Source organism: Bos indicus, chromosome 22 (assembly GCF_029378745.1).
Source record: "Bos indicus isolate NIAB-ARS_2022 breed Sahiwal x Tharparkar chromosome 22, NIAB-ARS_B.indTharparkar_mat_pri_1.0, whole genome shotgun sequence".
Classification (NCBI taxonomy): domain Eukaryota; kingdom Metazoa; phylum Chordata; class Mammalia; order Artiodactyla; family Bovidae; genus Bos; species Bos indicus.
In genome coordinates, this window is record NC_091781.1 from 29,028,340 (window position 1) to 29,033,461 (window position 5,122).

Consider the following 5,122-nt stretch of genomic DNA (forward strand, 5'->3'; position numbering starts at 1 on the left):
TCAAAAGCAGAGACATTACTTTGCCAAGAAAGGTCCGTCTAGTCAAGGCTATGGTTTTTCCTGTGGTCATGTATGGATGTGAGAGTTGGACTGTGAAGAAAGCTGAGCGCCAAAGAATTGATGCTTTTGAACTGTGGTGTTGGAGAAGACTCTTGAGAGTCCCTTGGACTGCAAGGAGATCCAACCAGTCCATTCTGAAGGAGATCAGCCCTGGGATTTCTTTGGAAGGAATGATGCTGAAGCTGAAACTCCAGTACTTTGGCCACCTCATGCGAAGAGGTGACTCATTGGAAAAGACTGATGCTGGGAGGGATTGGGGGCAAGAGGAGAAGGGGACGACAGGGGATGAGATGGCTGGATGGCATCACTGACTCGATGGACATGCGTCTGAGTGAACTCTGGGAGTTGGTGATGGACAGGGAGACCTGGCGTGCTTCGATTCATGGGGTTGAAAAGAGTTGGACACGACTGAGGGACTGATCTGATCTGATCTGATGGATATACACACCTGTGTATCACGGCCCACAGTGGGATACAGCCATGTTTATACCCTTGGAGGTACTCCTGTGCATTCTCCCAGTATATACTCTCCACCAAAGATAACCAATTTTTAACTTAACCATTAGTTAGTTCTGGAGTATCACATATGTAGAATCATACAGCGGAGAAGGCAATGGCACCCCACTCCAGTACTCTTGCCTCGAAAATCCCATGGATGAAGGAGCCTGGTGGGCTGCAGTCCTTGGGGTCGCTAAGAGTCAGACATGACTGAGCAACTTCACTTTCACTTTTCACTTTCATGCATTGGAGAAGGAAATGGCAACCCACTCCAGTGTTCTTGCCTGGAGAATCCCAGGGACGGCGGAGCCTGGTGGGCTGCCATCTATGGGATCACACAGAGTTGGACACGACTGAAGCGACTTAGCAGCAGCAGCAGCAGCAGAATCATACAGCATATAGTTTTGTTGTCTGGCTTTCTTCATTCAATATTATGCCTCTGAAATTTACTGCTGAGCCACCAGGGAACATGAATTTGAGCAAAGTTACATGCTGTTGCAAGTAATAGTTCACCTTTTCCCCACTGTTGGGTAGAATTCTGTGGTGGGATTACATCACAGTTTATCCATTCTACTGTTGAAGGACATTTGGGTGGTTCATAGATGCCATCTGGAAAAAGAATACAAAAGATGGAAACCTCTTAAGATGAAAGAAATGGTTCCCTTAGGGAATTTGAACCTGAAAGAGACCATTTTAAACTAGAGAAGTAGAATGACCTCCAGTTGTCAAGTTTACATTTTCTCCATCTGCAGAAATGGGGACTCTAGAGCTAAATGAGGTCAGTTAAAGGAAGATTTCTAAAAAAAATCTTTTTTGCACATCTGAGTTAAACAGTGTAAATTTTGGCCCTTTAACTGTGACTTTCTAGTAAGAATAACTGTCAAGGGCTGGCTTTAGTTATTCAGGGGGTAGTTGTTGTTGTTCAGTCACTAAATTGTGTCTGACTCTTTGTAACCCCGTGAACTGCAGCACACCAGGCTCCTCTGTCCTTCACTATCTCCCAAGTTTGCTCAAACTCCTGTTCCCCTGTGGCTCAGTGGTAAACAATCTGCCTGCAATGCAGGAGCTGCAGGAGACGTGAGTTTGATCACTGGGTCGGGAAGATTCCCTGGAGGAGGAAATGGCAACCCACTCCAGTATTCTTACCTGGAGGACCCCATGGACAGAGGAGCGTGGTGGACTATAGCCCATAAGAGCTGGACATGACTGAAGTGCCTGGGCATGCAATGTGCATTGAGTCGGTGATGCTATCTAACCATCTCAGCTTCTGTTGCTTCCTTCTCTTTTGCCTTCACTCTTTCCCAGTATCAGGGTATTTTCCAATGAGTCGGCCCTTTGCATTAGGTGGCCAAAGTATTGGAGCTTCAACTTCAGCATCAGTCCTTCCAATGTCCTTTAGGATTGACTGGTTTGATCGCCTTGCAGTCCAAGGGACTCTCAAGTGTCTTCTCCAACACCACAGTTTGAAAGCATCAGTTCTTCGGTGCTCAGCATTCTTTATGGTCCAGCTCTCACAGATGATCCTGACTACTGGAAAACCATAGCTTTGACTAGACGGACCTTTGTCAGCAAAGTGACATCTCTGCTTTTTAGTGGGCTGTCTAGGTTGGTTATAGCTTTCCTTCGAAGGAGCAAGCATCTTTTAATTTCATGGCTACAGTCTCCATCCACAGTGATTTTGGAGCCCAAGAAAATAAAATCTGTCACTGCTTTCACTTTTTCCCCTTCTATTTGCCATGAAGTGATGGGACTTGATCCATGATCTTAATTTTTTTGGATGTTGAGTTTTAAGCCAGCTTTTCACTCCTCTGTCACCCTCATCAAGAGGCTCTTTAGTTCGTCTTCACTTTCTGCCATTAGAGTGGTATCAGGAGATAGACCAGTTGTCTTACTATTAAAATACTAATAACTTGAAAGACTTATAGTCAAGAGGTGGTACATCAAAAACAGGATGAGTTGTAGGGGAAAAATATTCTGAAGATGTGGAAAATCTGAGTGATGGGGGAGCAGTGCTGGGCTCACTGGGGCCTCAGACAGAATTTGAGTTGGCAGCACAACAGTTGTCAAAAAAACAGCAGCCTAATTCAGAAAGGTGCAGAATAAGTCACCTTGCAGTGGTCAAAGGCTATTCTAATTATTCTGACTAATTTCAGCTTGTTTATCTTTACAGAAATGGGAGGCAGCTTGAGAAGTTCTCAAATAAACTCAGCGACTTAAGAGATGAAAAATGAGTCCAGGGTGAACAAGTTAGTAGAATTAAGACTGCTTTTGCTTACCAGAAAACACAATTACCCTTAGAATGGGTATTTTGGTCCAGGAAGAAAGTGATGGTATACTTTCGAGGTGATGGCAGGTGTAACTCTCTCTGAATGCCTTTATATACATGACTGGAATGGTAAGAAGAGGACACAGATGGAAACTGTGTATGGTCAACTCTGTGGCACTCATGAGGGTGTGCACAAACATTTTAGCTCTCTTTCCTCTGGGCACACAGTAGGGCTGCACTTCCCTGCCCACTTGAAGAGACACACAGCCATGTGACTTGCATTGGCCAATGGCATGTGAGCAGAAATGACACTTCAGTAAGTCAACTATACTCTAATAAAAAAACTTTTTTAAAGAGGAATGTAACTAAAAAGAAAAGAAGAAATAACACTTAACAGCAGAAGCTTTAAGAACGAGTATGATTTCTCTCCAAAGATTTATTTTGGAGGGCGAGTGTCTTTCCTCATAACCACGTCACTGCAAAGTAGCTTGATTTTAGAATCCAGTCTTTCAACCAGTACACTATCATGAACTTCTGAATGTCATTGATGATGTCTTGTCACTTAAAGGAATTTTTAAAATTCTGCTTTAGCATATTGAAAGCTAAAATTATTGTCACTTATTTTAGATGTGATACTGTGGCTTTATTTTTCTTTTGGCAGAACTTTCCCAACTAGGGTTTAAACCTGGGCCCAGACAGTGAAAGTGCAGAGTCCTATTCACTGGACTGACAGGAAATTCTTGGTAATGGTATTTTTAAATGAAGTATTATCTTTTAGAAAATGCATCCTAAAATATTTGTGGCTAAGGTATGATATCTAAAATTTGCTTCAGATAATGCAGGGGAACACAGAGAGTGGGTGAGTGGCACCATAGATAACACATGATTAGACACCAGCTGATCACTGTTGAGAACTGGGTGATGGATATGTGGGGATTATTAGGCTTTTCTCTCTACTTTTGTGTATATCTGCAGCTTTCCATAATAAGGTATAATAAGCAAATAAGCAATAAGAGAAGGCATGGAAAAGACTGGAATTGGTATAAAATTTAAACAGGACTTTTTAATCTCATCTATGCTATTTTTAGAGAGAGCTTGATATGCAGAGTACATCATAAGAAACACTGGATGGGAAGAAACACAAGTTGGAATCAAGATTGCCGGGAGAAATATCAATAACCTCAGATATGCAGATGACACCACCCTTATGGCAGAAAGTGAAGAGGAACTCAAAAGCCTCTTGATGAAAGTGAAAGTGGAGAGTGAAAAAGTTGGCTTAAAGCTCAACATTCAGAAAACGAAGATCATGGCATCCGGTCCCACCACTTCATGGGAAATAGATGGGGAAACAGTGGAAACAGTGTCAGACTTTATTTTTCTGGGCTCCAAAATCACTACAGATGGTGACTGCAGCCATGAAATTAAAAGACGCTTACTCCTTGGAAGGAAAGTTATGACCAACCTAGATAGCATATTCAAAAGCAGAGACATTACTTTGCCAAGAAAGGTCCGTCTAGTCAAGGCTATGGTTTTTCCAGTGGTCATGTATGGATGTGAGAGTTGGACTGTGAAGAAGGCTGAGCGCCAAAGAATTGATGCTTTTGAACTGTGGTGTTGGAGAAGACTCTTGAGAGTCCCTTGGACTGCAAGTAGATCCAACCAGTCCATTCTGAAGGAGATCAGCCTTGGGATTTCTTTGGAAGGAATGATGCTGAAGCTGAAACTCCAGTACTTTGGCCACCTCATTCGAAGAGTTGACTCATTGGAAAAGACTCTGATGCTGGGAGGGATTGGGGGTAGGCGGAGAAGGGGACAACAGAGGATGAGATGGCTGGATGGCATCACTGACTTGATGGACGTGAGTCTCAGTGAACTCAGGGAGTTGGTGATGGACAGGGAGGCCTGGCGTGCTTCAATTCATGGGGTCACAAAGAGTTGGACACGACTGAGTGACTGATCTGATCTGATCTGATCTGACAAACTATGATCAGTGGTACAAATGTTTTTGTACAGCTCTCAAACTATGAATGATCTTTACTGATGACTTAAAATGTTCAGGTTCAGTTCAGTTCAGTTCAGTTCAGATCAGTCGCTCAGTCGTGTCCAACTCTTTTCGACCCCATGAATCGAAGCACGCCAGGCCTCCCTGTCCATCACCAACTCCCGGAGTTCACTGAGACTCACGTCCATCAAGTCAGTGATGCCATCCACCCATCTCATCCCCTGTCGTCCCCTTCTCCTCTTGCCCCCAATCCCTCCCAGCATCAGAGTCTTTTCCAATGAGTCAACTCTTCACAT